This window comes from Cricetulus griseus, unplaced genomic scaffold, assembly GCF_003668045.3.
Source record: "Cricetulus griseus strain 17A/GY unplaced genomic scaffold, alternate assembly CriGri-PICRH-1.0 unplaced_scaffold_9, whole genome shotgun sequence".
Lineage (NCBI taxonomy): Eukaryota > Metazoa > Chordata > Mammalia > Rodentia > Cricetidae > Cricetulus > Cricetulus griseus.
Window position 1 is genome coordinate 463,480 of NW_023277432.1, and position 16,555 is coordinate 480,034.

Below are 16,555 nucleotides of genomic sequence, written 5' to 3' on the forward strand. Positions count from 1 at the left end.
CCCCTTACTATGAAGGAATAGCTCAGCTACGTAGCTATAATGTTACTTCTGACCACTCACATTGCCCCTGGGGAAGCCAACGAAAGTTAACCCTGTCTGCAGTATCAGGAACTGGACTGTGCATAGGAAAAGTACCTACCAGGCATCAGCCCCTCTGTAATGTAACTATCTCCAACCTGACAACTGGCCCAGATAAATACCTAGTACCCCCTCTCGATACCTGGTGGGCTTGTGGTACCGGCTTGACTCCCTGCCTTCATACTTCACTTTTTGACAGTACTAAAGACTTTTGTATTTTAGTCCAATTGGTACCTAGGGTTATTTATCATGATGATGCCTCATTTATAGATACATTTGACCTTTGTACTCGATACAAGAGAGAACCTATAACTTTGACCTTAGCTGTTTTATTAGGACTTGGAGTGGCGGCAGGAGTTGGAACAGGAGCAGCTGCCCTCATCCAATAGCCTTACTACTATAATGAACTCAGAGCAGCTATGGATGTGGACTTGGGGGCTTTAGAACAGTCCATAACCAAACTGGAAGAGTCATTGACTTCATTATCAGAGGTAGTATTACAGAACAGGAGGGGATTAGATCTGCTTTTTCTAAAAGAAGGAGGGCTCTGTGCTGCCCTAAAAAAAGAATGTTGCTTTTACGTAGATCATTCTGGTGTCATAAAATATTCTATGGCAAAGCTTAGAGACAGACTAGAAACCAGAAGAAAAGAAAGAGAAACACAACAGGAATGATATAAAAATTGGTTTAACCGGTCACCCTGGTTCTCTACGCTAGTCTCCACTTTGGTCGGGCCTTTACTCATTTTGATGCTAATCCTGACCTTTGGGCCATGCATCCTCAGTAGACTAGTAGCTTTTATAAAAGAAAGAGTGAGTGCTGTGCAGGTAATGGTCCTAAGACAACAATAGCAGGTATTACAAGAAGCTGAGGGATCGCTCTAAGATTAGAGCTTTTACAAAAAGAAAAAGGAGGGAATGAAGAGTAAGAAAAACTTTCAAGGAACACTGGTCCCTGCCCTAGGGCCCTCTTCTCTGCAGGTAATCACACCCGGAACTTTCTTGAGAAAAATAGTTCCCAGAGTAACTACCAGAGGTTCCGATGACCTCTATGGAATGTTTCAACGCCATAAATGTGCCCCAGGTGTGTGATTCATGTGACACATGGTTTATGGTTTAACTGATGAATACTGTATGACTCTGATATTTCCCCATTCCTTCCCCCTGTCCTCCCCCTGTTTCTTTGTGGTTTTTGCCTTTATAAGCCTGTCACAAATTCAGGCCGGGGTCGAACTCCTCTACCCCTGCGTGGTGTATGAGTTTCGACCCCAGCATGCTGGCCTGAGATCTCATTCCATTTCACTCTTAATAAACTTCCTCGTGTGATTGCAGCAAGTCTGGTCTTGGTGCCTCACTGGGTGCGTGCCTTTCCCGAGACTTGAGTGAGGGTCTCCCTTCGGGGGTCTTTCAGTTTTACTTAAGAAGTCTTCACATGTTTACATATTATTCTCTCTCTTCTTAGTCTACTCAGTCAACAATTGCTCTCCTGATTATGATCACCATGTAAAAGCAGAAACATTTAGGGGCATTCTTAACTCAAAGTCAGGCAGGAACATATATAAATTATAAAAATTATGGAAAGAAAGGTCTCTCACATGTTCATATTGTACCAGAAGGTCTTAGTTGAAAACTAAGTAAATGAAACTTTGAAAAGCAGATTGTCAGTCTTGGAGTTTAATCTGAAACACAAGTATGAAAATAGCAAAATTCGTATAGATAAAAGATAGAGAATACAAAAACTTAAAATTTGAAAGAAATGTAACCTAATAGCACTGTGTACTCTTCCCCTTGATGAATGATTTTTGATGACTTCTAATAATCTCAGAGAATTCTATTATATTTTTTAACCTGATTTTAATTTTAGTTATATGCATGTTTTTTTCTCCATGTGTCTGTGCACACTCACTTCAGATGGCAGATAAAGACAGGAGGTCCTTGGGATACAACAAAAAGTTAGCTTCCATGTATACTCTGGAAATTGAAACTGAGTCCTGTGTAACATCACACAGTGATATTAATTGCTGACCCATCTCTCCACTTCTACTTTTTATTTAAAATGTATTACTATACATTTTATTTAAAAGATATTACACCACTTTTCCTCTTTCTCTTCATTACATCGCTCCTCAAATATTAGTTGTACTACTTTTTCCTTGAAAAGTATGTATGGAAGAGTATGCTGATGCATGAAGACAACCTCTTGAGTGTGTTGTTTGTTAGTTTTATGTATATAGTTTCAGGCCTGATGCAATAGACAGCAGAAAGGTTTTACACTTTAGTGACACAGAGTAATACTCAAAATCGTATTTCAAAGTTCTCTATGAAAAATGTTTCACTAAGAGACCTTATAGATGACTATGTATTGATTTCCAGGTGCTTTTCATTTTTAGTAGCAACCAGGAAAGTGAATTATTCTCCTTTCTTTTGAATGGAAAACATAACCTGATTCAAAGTAACTTCAGGGGAAAATATTCACTTGGGTCATAATTATAAGGTAACCCCTAGAAAACAAGATGTTTGTCTCCATGGATCTCATGTTACTCATAATATAAAATGCTTTCAAATTATAAATTCTATACCTTTTTAAAATTCCAACATTTAAAATGTCTGTATACATTAAGTGAAGTATATATTAAGCCTAGGTATACATTAAGTGAAGGAGTTGAGTAACTGTCCACTATTTTCAAAAATAGAAATACAGGGAAATATCAAATAATCAATCACTTTTGAGGAAATGAATTCAGGAAGCTCTGCTCCTATTTTAAAAACAATCTGGAGCATCAGAGACTAGAGAATCTCCGTGTTTCAGACTATGCCTTCCCTAGCAAACACAACTTTACTACCATGCCTATTCTACTCAAAACATGGAGATGTCCTTGGCTATCCTGTGGTTCCAAAATCTAACACAATTTCAGGTGTCCACTGCAAGCTGTATCCTCTCAGGACCTCTCTAAAGGTGTTTCAGATCTGTTACAAAGTCAGCATCTCTCCATGAACCCTTCAATCTTGCACTGTCACTCAAGATTGCATTGTCACAGAAGATTAGAGGACAGCAGGAAAAAATACCCAATAATAGTCAAAGCCATTATACATTTAGAGAGAAATCTGGCACTAGGAAAATGTCCAGTGATGTACAAGGATGACACCAGCTAACAATGTAAGCAATAGTCAAGGGTTTACCTTAAATGCCCTTCTCTGATAATGAGATTGATGAGTACCTAATATGCAATCCTAGAGCCTTCATCCAGTAGCTGAAAGAAGCAGAAGCAGACACCTAAAGCTAAACCCTGAGCCACACTCCTGGAATCTAGTTTCAGATAGGTAGCAGTGATGAACAAAGGGGTCAAAATCAAACGGGAGATATCCACAGAAACAGCTGACATGAACAAGGGGGAGCTCATGGACCACAGACTGATAGCGAGGAAACCAGCATACGACTGATCCCAGCCCCCTGAACATGGGTGACAGTTCAGATGCCTGGGCAATCTATGAGGCCTGTGGTACTGGATTGGAATTCATCCCTAATATATGAATGGGATTTGGGTGTACATTCCACATAAAGCAACACTCTCTCAGCCTAGAATCCCAGAGGTGTTCCTAGGCCATACTCCAAATGATATGACAGACTTTGAAGGTCACTTGTGGAAGGCCTCACCTTTGCTGAGGAGCAGAAAGGGATGGAGTAGCGGGTCAGTGAGGGGCAGGAGAGGAGCGGGTGAGGCAAATGTGATTGACATGTAAAACAAACTACTTTCTAATTTGAAAAGGGAAAGAAATGATCACCATTTCCATGGCCTATGGCAAATAACATGGAATCTGCCCATTCTACCTGCATAGCACCATGCACACTTGAGGAATCTCTGCACATCAGAGACTCCTTTTCTCCCCTGTAACTAAGCTTCACTGAATCACATCATTGTGGTTAGTTGCACTGACAAGTTACAAGCATTCTATTTGTGTATACATGATAGACAATCCACATCCCCATTTTTCTAGAAGTTTCTAAACTTTTTGCAATAATTTTAATACAACCCTGCAGAAGTTATGTAATATTCAGAACTTCTAGATACCCAAAATTCAGTTTTCTAATCTGTCTTCTCACTGCAACCAAAAGCACTACCCACATAAGAACACTGGACATTAATACTGGAAGAATTATATCCCCCATTCCAGGGCTGCAGAGTCTCTTCTTCCAAGCAAATACATACTAGGAGGCATGGAGGACAGAGTGAAAGGTGATCAGCTCTACTTCTTTAAGAGACAGACCCTGCTGCCTGGCAAAACTCAGGGCAGGCACAAGAAAATGCGCTATGTCATTGCCATATCACCTGTCACCCATGATGATTCTGGACATGCGTGGAACATCAGTGCGCATGTGCTGTCTTCCCTTTACAAGCTCCAACATCTCTTTCCTGCCTTCTCACTTTCTACTCTGCTCTGCTTCCTCTCTACTCTCTCTCTCCTACATGCCCTCTGCCTCTCTATGGGGACTGGCCATGGTGGTCAGCCATTACCCCTGTTCCTCTTCTTAGTCTCCCTACTCTGCCGGGCCATATAACAAACATGTCTTATGTCTCAGTGTTTCTCTTTTCTTCTTTTTAAACAAAAGAATAACACAGAGGCCATTGGCCAGCTCAACATATGAACCAAAAGAACTACACACAGGCTCATGTTCTGTTCAACTTCCAACAGATTTGAAAGCTTACTGGGTGACGGTGGTGGTTGTACATGCCTTTAATAACAGCACCTGGGAGGCAGATGCAGTAAGATCTCTTTGAGTTCATACCAGACTGTGTACAAGGTGAGTCCCAGGACAGCCACAATAGTTACACAGGGAATCCATGTCTTGAAAAACAAACAATAAGTAAATATATAAATAAATGAAGTGATAACTAAACAGACCTTCTCTGAACACCATTTACCCACCATGGTATAGCTTGTGGTCCTTCTTAAAACTCATTTCAGCAAAGGCAGAAGAAACCATGACAACAACCCACGAGTTACCTGACACTAGTACTCCTGACTGCAATCACCTGCCCCATAAAATACCCTACATTATCTAGTGCCACCCTAGTAGGACTCATATTAGCGGCTTTGCTACTGGGTGATCAGAGATCATATGACTCAGACTGCACAGTCCTTCCAGCTCTGCCCTTAGAGCGGAGTAGACAAAGCCCTAGTCTAAAAAGTTTGTATTTTAGTAGAAACTCCTCCTCTGTCATATAGAACATACTGTTCCTTATCCAAAGCACAGAGTCAATTGTGTGCACATTCCATTACACACTCAATGTCCTGTTCACCAAACCCCTTGCCTCAGAGCTGGGAAACCCTTCAAGCAAACACAGGTCACATTCACATAGTAACTGTGGTTACTGTGTAACTGAGTGAAAGAAAAACAAGACACAGATTGGAGAAAAATGGGTTATTGATAGGGCTGGGAGACAGAAAAGATAAGGTGAATATGATGCAAATATAATCTGAAAAACTATTTTGAAAGGTTGAAACAGGCTTTATTCCCATGTAGTCCAGAGAATAAAGTCTTGTATTGGAGCACATTAAATATTCCTCACCTTTTCTCTAAAGATAAGCACAATAAACTGGAGAAATACCAGTCCTTAGAAGTGGATATTAGCAGATAAGTAAAATACAATCAGACAGCCAGGATATTTCTTAAATAATTACTTAAGTCCACCACTGTCCTCAAAAACAGGTCTTTAGGGACAGGGTCCTGAGGTGAAGGTCATAGAGCACAAGGAAGATACGACAAGTAGAAGGCAGAAAAGTTAACTTCTAAGTTGAGGAGGCATTGCCAAGGATACGTCCCAGACTAACTAAGCTTCTGGAGAAGAATAGCTTCCTGTAAACTACATCAGTGGGGTGGGAGGATGGAAAAAAATGGCAGAGTCAAATGAATTCATCAAAAACTATCAAATAATTGGAGAAATTTGGGAGGAGACTAGTCAATCAATGCCAAACCTGGGAAACAGTATCTCAAGAACATTACTGAATTGAGACACAGTGCCCTTAGGACAGACTACAATATCTGCATATGCTGGTAAGGGTTTGTTTCTAATGATTTGAAGCAACCCTTCCATAAACTCCTGGGCCCAGACCATTACCAACCTGAGAACTTGAATGAAAGCCTTGCATGAGGCAGAGAGTTCTTAATACAACTGTGTTTCATTTTCAAAGAATGATTACCTTGTCTCATATTGCCCACCTGAAAAATTATGCTTTTTCTCAAAAAATAAAAACTAGTATTTTATGACACCAGGGTTTAAGGTTTGTTGTGACCCTGTATTTCCTCCTTGAGCAGATTTTCAGAAGCCTGTTCTTAGATATTGGGATGGCCCTAATTGCTTGTTAATCAGGCGTTGCTTCTTTGTAATGGGTTCAAGCCAAATATCTGGACAGTCCTGGTGAACAAATGACTATCCTAGCATCCAAACAAGGCTGGTATGCATATACTTGTTTTTGAGTGTCAAAGCCAGTCCTCTCTCAGCTCAATTCTATTTAGAGAGACATACTATGGGAGGTAGAGACAGGCAGATCTCTGTGAGTTCAAGGTCAGTCTGGTTTACAGTGAGAGTGCCAGGATAGGCCCCAATGCTACACAGAGAATTCCTGTCTTGAAAAAAAAAATAAAAGAGTTAAATTGACTAGAAACATGCTCCTACAACCAGCTCCCTGCTCCCAATGCTCGGATCATATTAAGACCACATAGTAAAATTATTGAGAGACCTTCCCCTTAGGCAAAGAGTTTACATGGCCACATGGGACTTCACAGGACAGGGAATCTTGTCGCACTCTCCCCGTAGATACGGGGAGGACCCACCACACTGTCTGCCACACCTTGCCATCTGCTCCTCCCCATCTACAGACAGCATCCCCTAGTTCACCATGTTGTGCGTTCCCAGACCACTGAAGCTCTCAGCTCAACTCCCTACAGCAGCAACTGCAACAAAGCACAAAAAAACTGCTCTCTTCTCTTCAAAGACAAGTCTGAAGACTGGTGACCAGAAGAGCCCTGCATCTCTTCTGACTGGCAGGTCACATAGAGGGCATGATTGGATAATGAGGCTTGAGTGACAAGAGCATCTCCCATAGGGTTAGAGTTTGCTTAAGTCACAGTATTGTGATTCCTGGCCATGCCTTCCACAGAAGAAAAGAAGATTTGCTAATATGCAACCATTTGCATCTCAATAGCACTGGCTTCAGGCTCAGTTTACAGACACTGCTGTCTTCCACAACTCACAGAGATCCTCCTGCCTCTGCCTCCCAAGTGCTGGGATTAAAGGCCTGTGCCACCAACACCAGGCTTCTGATAAGTCTTGATACTAAATTTAAATGTACAGAAAATATACTGAGGAGATTGCTGGGATCCATTGAAATTCTGTCAATTTATGATAACTTGATCTACTTCAGACACACGTGAAAACATGGGAAGAAAGGGAATGTCAGGAGAACATGATTTACTTATTGTTTTTAGTAATGGGATCAATTCGATGTAGGTAATACATCCAAATTAATCGGAATCCATACATTAAATATGTGCAAGTTTATTTCAACTATTACGAGGAACATGGCTTTAACTAAATACAGTTGATATCTGTCAGAAAATCCCAACCTACTGCTATCAGAGATTATTTTGCATGCTACTCCAAAATCCCATCTCACATTCAGATTAATTGTTCAATTCTGGAGCAAGTTTTACTTTCACACTGTTTCCCAATCAAATTATAAGTTTATTAGGATATCACTTATGTGAACTTAACAATGTATTCTGTGTCTCTAAACAATCCTCCTGTCCTCTTTCTATTTATTTATACATTATCTCAAATCAGTTTCAGTTACACATATTTCCTGTAGTTTGCTAAACAATAATTACATAGAATAGTGTCTTTTGCCATTTAATACATTTGCAAAGAACAGTATTAAATTATCTATTTTTAACAACAACAAAAAATGCTATTTACAGAATAAATTCCACATCTGGAAATTCCAGATACAATATTCTCAACAAATTTCAATAAGAAAGCTGATTCCACATGTATGTACCCTGTGGAAAAACACAGAATTCTCAATAGTATTAAAAAAATATGGTACGAATGATGTAACTCTTGTACGTAACAGAAATATACAATGAATAATGTGCACAGTATTTGTGAAAAAATGGTGGGAGAGAGATTATTATTATTAATGGATTATGGCACGAGATGTGGAATCTGCCTATGCAGCTACCCAGCACCATAAACAGCAAAGGAACTTCTGCAGCTCAGAAATTCTAATTTTTCACCAAAAAATATTTCTCTGAATTAAGACAATGTGGCTGGTGGAAGAGGAAAGTTAATGAATTCTAATCAAGAATTTATGAAGGATTTCCCCCATTTTCTACTTTCTACAAGATTCTAAACTATCTGTAGAACTGACCACAATAAAGTGAATGTGGAATGAAACTTTGAGTATTTCTGCAAACGAGGCCTTTAGTTTTCTAATCTGTCTTGGTAGTGCACAACAAAAGCAATGCCTGTGTCTTTACACAGGACAGTGATATTATAAATACCACAACTCCCATAGCCAGGCATACAAAACCTCCATGATCCTAGTGAATGCACACACTCAAGAGAGGATTACAGGAGAAGGGCCACTGCACAGGTGAACACATACTGCCCAGGTGAACACATGGACTCATAGAATCAGGCTGTTTCATTATTCATTGAACTCCTAGCAGATATGACAATTCAGCTACATCATTCACCATGGCATGGCTTATGGTAACCCACATGGCTCATTATAGATGCATTAGAGAAGCACACTACACTACTAGATGAGCAGGGGTCAAATGACTAAGGTGACACCGGTCATCACAGCTCTGACCTTCAAAGCTAGGGGTTCACAGGGCTCTAGTCTGGGAAATTTGTATCTTAGTAAATCTCTTCCATTCCTGGACAGCAGGAAATATATACCTAATAACCTGGAAGCAATAGCATATAATTGTTTTTAAAAAGATAAATATAATTAACAGGCCACAAGTGTATGCATATTCTTTAAGAAGAAGAAAACAGGACTGCATAGATGACTCAGCAGTTAAGAGCACTGACTGTTTTTCCAGAGGTCCTGAGTTCAATTCCCAGCAACCACATGGTGGCTCAAAACCACCTTGAATGAGATCTGGTGCCCTCTGCTCACATGCAGGCAGAAGACTATATACATAATAAATAAATAAAATCTAGAAGAAGAAGAAGAAGAAGAAGAAGAAGAAGAAGAAGAAGAAGAAGAAGAAGAAGACAGACAGCTGTTCCTGGTGCATGACTTTCATCCTAGCACTGAGGAATGAGAGGCAGGTGAATGTCTGTGATTCTGAGGCAAACCTGGCCCACTGGGTGAGTTCCAGGACATCCTGCAAAGCTACAGAGAAACCCTGTCTTGATGCCCTCAAAAATGGGAAAACAGTTCCCTGGTAGAGGAAATTGCATGAATAATATATTATTTTACCATGCCACTATGTGCAAGGCTAGCTGATAAGATCTGTGACACAACACACAAAGCTAAGGCTGATGGATATAATCATGAAAAGCAATACTGAATATATCTACAAAGGAGAGCTTCGTTGTTGGAAATTCAATTTTCACTGGCTGAAGCTAACTTTCCAAAATTGAATACCCAAATCTGGCCCACATTCACTCACATTATGTGGATTAGTACATGCTGGGAAATTTCAAAATCAGTTTTTCTGTCACAATCAATTTCTATTTCATAATGGTCACCCAAGCTGTTGTTTCTCTGCCCCGTTTCCCACTACAACATAGACAATAAACTATCCCTCCTCTTCTGGTCTAAAAGTAGAAGCCATGCTCCACACACAAATAATTTTCCTGTTACTGAGATGGACAGTTGACTACATGACTGAAATTTGGAATTTTAAAAGTCACTGGTGGTTGAATTTTTAATGAATTATGCTTTGGGCTTAAACATAAGGACAAAGCCATTGTCCTGGGAAGGGCGACAGTGAAGTAGGATGAAGGCTACCTGATCCAACATAAGAAAGTTTGTCTTAGAAATATTTTCTACAAGGCTGCAAGTACTCCTCTATTAGAATTAATATGGCTTTTCGTGGATCAATTATTCTAAACCATTAAGTATTTAATAAACACAAATCTTTTCATTAACAGCATGCATCCACTGGTGGTTAATGTTAAAAGAGGAGCCAGCTTGGCAAAGATTTTGCATTCCACACAAGGTGTTGTAATTTAAGAAAAAGCATTGCTCAAAAGAAAGATGCCATGTGACAGGGTTCAAACAGAGGTATTCTTTTTTTTAATTAGGGAAAGGGATCATAAAATGGGGAAAGAGAGGGAGGGCCCAGTCTTCAGGGACAGGAGTAGTAGGAGGAAAGAGGGGCTGACACACACACACACACACACACACACACACACACACACACACACACACAGAGAGAGAGAGAAGAGGAGGAGAGAGAGAGAGAGAGAGAGAGAGAGAACAGACACAGGTAGGGAGAGAAACAAAGAGCAAGATGGGATTTGGGCAGGGCACATTTTTTTCTGGCTTCTTTTTTATTAGTTCAAATTAGGAACAAGCATGCTTCACTTGTCAATCCCTTTTCCTTCTCCCTCCCCTCCTCCATCCCTCTTCCTTTCCCCCACCTACCTCCCAGCCTATCCACCCTCCACTCCCCCGGCAGGGTAGGATCCTCAATGGGTCTTCCCAAAGTCCACCATGTCATCCTGGGCCGGGCCTAACTCCCCATGTGTCCAGGCCAAGAGTACATCCCTTCACGTGGGGAGGGGCTCTGAAACTCCCTCTTACACCAGGGAAAAATACTAATCCAATACCAGGGGCCCTCTAGAGTGTGGAGGCCTCTTAATTGACATTCATGTTCAGGGGTCTGGATCAGTCCCATGATGGCCTGCCAGACAGGTCTGGGGTCCATGTGCTCCCGCTTGTACAGGCCAGCTGTTTTTGTGTGTTTCACCAGCCTGGCACAGACCCTTTGATCTTCATTCCTCCCTCTCTGCAACTAAATTCCAGAGTTCAGATCAGTATATATCTATGGGTGTCAGGCCAGGGAACTTTTAAAAGGGACCATAGTGAAAATACAGAAGTGGCCCTCTTAGTGGCTGCAGCTGTTCCTGTGGGAACCCCAAGGACAGACCAGTACAGACAGCTGAATACTAACATCTGGCATCCTTAAGACACATTTAGCTTTGGCCTGAGGTTATGCTTTGAAAAATTTAAACAGGGATAGAAGATTGTAAGTCTAACCATTTTGGCTCATGGAGATTTACAGAGCAAAACTATCTTTTAGATTATTATGAAGTACAATGTATTATCATAGAATATACTGTATGCTGTAACAAAAGATACATTTAAAAGATATGTCAGTGCTGCAGTCCTCACACATAAAAATACATAGAACTCAAATACAAAAAAGCGGGACACTTATGCACACTGTGTATGATATACTTAAATGAATAGCTATTCTGACCTATTCTTCCCTCAGAATAAGGATTCTTTTCCTCTGAGCACACTTGATCAGTGGAAGGCCATATCTGCTCCTAAGAAGGACCAGAAAGAATTTCAGTTTTAAACTTTATTTCATATATATGCATTTACCGGTTTTTGGATGAGTGCAATACCTGCAGAGGCCAGAAGAGGGAATAAGTTCCCTTGGAACAGAAGTTACAGGAGATGGCGAGGAACCATGGTTTCTAGTAACATAACCTTTTCCCAATGAAACAATACCAGTGGTCTTAATTGTTAAGCTCACTCTATAGCCATGTTTTTATTTAACATTTGTTGTTATACATTTTATTTAAATTACATTGCATCTCTTTCCTTCTTTATTCACCAGATTTTTCCCTTCTTATTTCTGTTAAGTATGTGTGAATTAAGTATGCACAAATATTTGAAGAAAGTCTGATGAGACCATTTCTGTTGGTTGTGTGTTATGCATTCAGGATTGAACATGAAGTTTTGGATAAAAACATAGGGAGATGGTTCCTGCCTGATATTCTTTGGAACAGAGATAAAGACATAAAGGAAGTAATCCATCCTTGGGTCATAAAAGGTTTGGAAAAAAGGCAAGAGATCTGCACAGCTAAGTAATTTAACTAAGCCATATATTAAAAGTTTTCCCATCTCTAAAAGTCTCCCCAAATCCTTAGCTTCTGTATCTCCAGCAAGATGGTCAGATAAGTCATAAATATTGCTTCAGTAGAGAGATTCACCTCTTTTGGAATCAGTCTTTTCCTACAATGAACTTCCCAGGAAATTTAGAATTTCTTGGGGTCTACTCTCCCACTAGATGTTAGTCAAAGGGAGCAATATAAATGTCATTTAGAATAACCTTATCCCTGTGAATCATGTAGGTACCAGGAATTGCTGGGGTGGAGACTGAGGAAAATTATGGTCCCTTTGGGGACTGTAGGGTACTGTCACTAACAACATGAGTTTTCAAATTTAAAGAATGGAGGAATTGGAGGGAGCTGACCCATCACAGCTGAGTGGAAACAGAGTACAGTCTATACCAGCTTGTCCTCAGTTACAACTGAAGAAAACTCCAGGGCAATTGATCCTTGTGCTTTCAAACCCCAAGCTCCCTCACTAAAACTTTTGCCAATCTTCACATCTCTTTGTAAATACCTTATTGTCTAAGCCTTAGACTTCAAGTCTCAGGATTTCCTGACAATCTTAATGTCATCTCTAGTCACCACCATTCAGAGCTCCAAACTAAATGTTGCAGGTATCAGGGAAGGAGAATATGAGCTCATTCAGACAAGTCATACTTCACGCCTGCAAGTTTGTATTGTATCCTCACAGGAGGTATAAAATCAAGAAGGGATACATCTCACATCTTAGCTTGTAGGCTCTCATTGATGCCTATTTACCATATGTGAGAAATTCACTCTCGTGGCTTTGGTTAGTCAACCATCTCTTAAAGACTTTTATCGTCAGTTTCTCTAATGATGATTTATTTTGTACTTTTGCCATATTTTATAGAGATGTGGGCCTGGAAAATTTCATAAGCACCAGGTTTCAGATAGTGTCTGATGCAAGCAATCATATATTTATTCTGAGGCATCAGGTTTGAGATGAAGATGAAATTAGATCACCCAATTACACTTATTGCTGTGAATGACATATTCATGTGGATGAATAGAAGGCTCAGTACTTAGAACACTGAATCCTCATCCACAAGGACAGGTTTTGATTCCAAGAAAAAACATCTCTACCAGATATAAGAAAACATTCTTTTGAATACTCACATGAGGAATTTAATGTGTTTTACATTATCTTCTATTAAACTGTTTAACATTAACATTGCTAAAATGTGTTGAGAAAAAAGTACATGCTGGGAATGTATCATCTACACTTGTACTTGTACTCAAGAGGCAGACACATGAAGATCATGAGTTCAAATGTATCCCTAATCAATACTGACATCCACGCCAGGCTTAGTATTAAACATGAAAGTTTGAAGGGTATTTCTGAAAATATGAAAAACATAACCAGAAACAACAATCCATCACACATTCAGAGAAATCCTTATGTTAAAAGTATGATCACACAATGCCTGATATTTAAAACAAACAAACCATGAACCACTTAGATGATGGGGGTAGCATTTTGTAGACTGAGCAGAAAAAAAACATCTATCACTAAATAAAAGTACAAAACGAACAAAAGTCACCAAATGAATATAATGACAACTAAATAAACTTCACTAATTAGTTTTCCCACACATATAGCACACTTCGGCAAGCACATCAACTATTTCAAAATAGAACCCACAATGCAGTGATCTCCAAAATCAGTTCCCACTCTCTGCTTCTAGCTGCAGATTAAGGATGTGAGTTCATAGGTCCCTGCTTTAGCTGCCATGAACTTTCATGATGATCCTGTATCCCTCTGGAACAAAGGGCCAAATTAATTATTCCATAAGTTGACATAGATATAGCAGACATAGGAGAGAGAATAACACAAATACACTGAGTTTTACAACTGAATTAATGAATTCATCCACTTGAAGAGAACCATGAATCTAAAAGTGATACACTATCATTTAAAATCACTGTACAATTGTTACACATATGGAGGGAAAGGTACCCCAGCAGTCATAAGTCAGTGTATCCTACAGTTATGAAGGAAAGATTTCCTGGATATCTGAATCTCTGAAGAGAAAGGTTTCATGACTATTGGGAAGTCATGCCATTCCTGAATCTTTGCAGGCAATGTTTCCTGGATACCTAGGAATCTGAAGAAAAATCTAACCTAAGGCAATGTCATGGTACATTTGCCTCTGTGAAGGGAAGGTATCCTAGAATCACACACATGTGAGAAAAAAGGCATCTGCTCAGGAAGTCAGGTTTCTCATGAAGTTGTGTTCCAGTTTGGGATGTTCTCCATGCAGGATGTAGCACTCCTGCTCATCTCAAAGTGACAACCATTACAAATGAGATTTGCTCCACTCTGCTAACAGATTTTACCAACAGAACGTCCATTGATTCTCTTCTCTTCTCTACTATGGAGTATCCATACAATGATAAATATTTCTTCTTACCTGCAGTCCAAATTGACACTTCTCTTCCTCACACGACTATAGGATAAACTGCTCCAGAAATATAGCAGTCTGCTACTGCACCAGTGAAAAGATTTTTCTCCCACTCCGCTCCGCTAAGGTAGTTTCCCAGCAGAGGTGTATGTACTTCTCTGATCCACTTTACTAAGGAGTTTTATATCCACTTCGATAAAAGAAGGTCTTCACTCAAATTCTTTCAACAGATTTATTTCACAAGGAGCAATCCAGGAAACTGGCTGCCACTACCAGTATGGAAAATGCCAGATGCCAAATAAACAAGCATAGGGTTTATATATGTCTTCTTAGGGGCATAGGTTTTTCAGGGAGAATGTTTTCAGCATGTCACTTGGTAAAATTTCAACACTGAGATTGAAAATCCTTTGAAATTGGCTGGAGTCCTTCTTGGGGATTGGTTGGTTTTGATCTCGGGTATTGGTTGGATTTTTTCCTCAGCTGGTCAGGGATAGAGTGTTTCTTTGGCTTTTATTTCAGGGCCAAAGTGTGTTTCTTTCACTGGCCCTTTTATATAATTTTGCTCTTATTTCAGGGTGTGTTTCCTAGGCTAAAGTTTCAGGGACAAATAAGCAAAAGACACAAATAACAAACAAACAAACACAAACAAAAAAAACACAAAATACTCAACACAAACAAGTACAGAAACCAACAAACCACAAAAAACATAAAAATCACAAGACAAATTCTGTTTCTTTCATTGGATCTGGTTCCTGGGTCAGGATGTGTTTATTTGCTGGCCTTTTACATTACACATAAGGCTTCATAAGTTTATAAATTCAAGTTTTCCATGATAGTCCTCGACTAACAATTAAAAATGGATATCATAATGCTCACACAGACTGTTGTCACTGTCAATTCTTCTGCAAAATAATTATTGTATAACTGATTGGAAGTGTGATGGCTAAATATTCCACCAAATACTTGATGATGGGAATCCCTCATTATCTTTATCAGGTACTGAAAAATGATTGTAACTTCTAAAGGCTTTAACAAGTTGATTGTCCACAAATTGTACTCTTGTATAAGGTGTAAAATTAAACCAAACTAACTCCATTTATAGTTTCAGTGCTGAATGATTTTTGTGCTGATTTCAACAACTCCTGATACACCCAAAAGCTTTACGATACTGATTACATTAAAATGATTTGTCTCAAGTATGTGTTCTTTTATGTGTTTGAAGAATACTTTGACTTGCACAGGCCTTTCCACGCTGATTACATTCATAGGGTTTCTCTCCAGTATGTGTTCTTTTATGGATTTGAAGATTGCCAAAACAGGTGTAGGCTTTACTACACTGAGTACATTCATAGGGTTTCTCACCAGTATGTATGTGTCCTTTTATGCCTTTTAAGATGGCAATTTCAAGCAAAGATTTTACCACACTGAGTACATTCATAGGGCTTCTCTCCAGTATGGGTTATGTTATGCCGACGAAGAGTACTCTGATCTGCAAATGCTTTACCACATTGATTACATTCATAGGGTTTCTCTCCAGTATGTGTTCTTTTACGCAGAAGAAGTGTACTGGAACAAGCAAAGGCTTTACCACACTGATTACATTCATAGGGTTTCTCACCAGTATGTGTCACTTCATGCATTTTAAGTTGAATGTTTTGAGCAAAGTCTTTACCACACTGATTACATTCGAACGGTTTCTCACCAGTATGTAACCTTGTATGTGTTTTAAGGTATTTCGAGCAAAAGCTTTACCACACTGAGTACATTCATAGGGTTTCTCACCAGTATGGGTCATTTTATGCCTTCGAAGAGTACTGTGATCTGCAAATGCTTTACCACACTGATTACATTTATAGGGTTTCTCTCCAGTATGTGTTCTTTTATGCAGACGAAGTGCATTGGAATA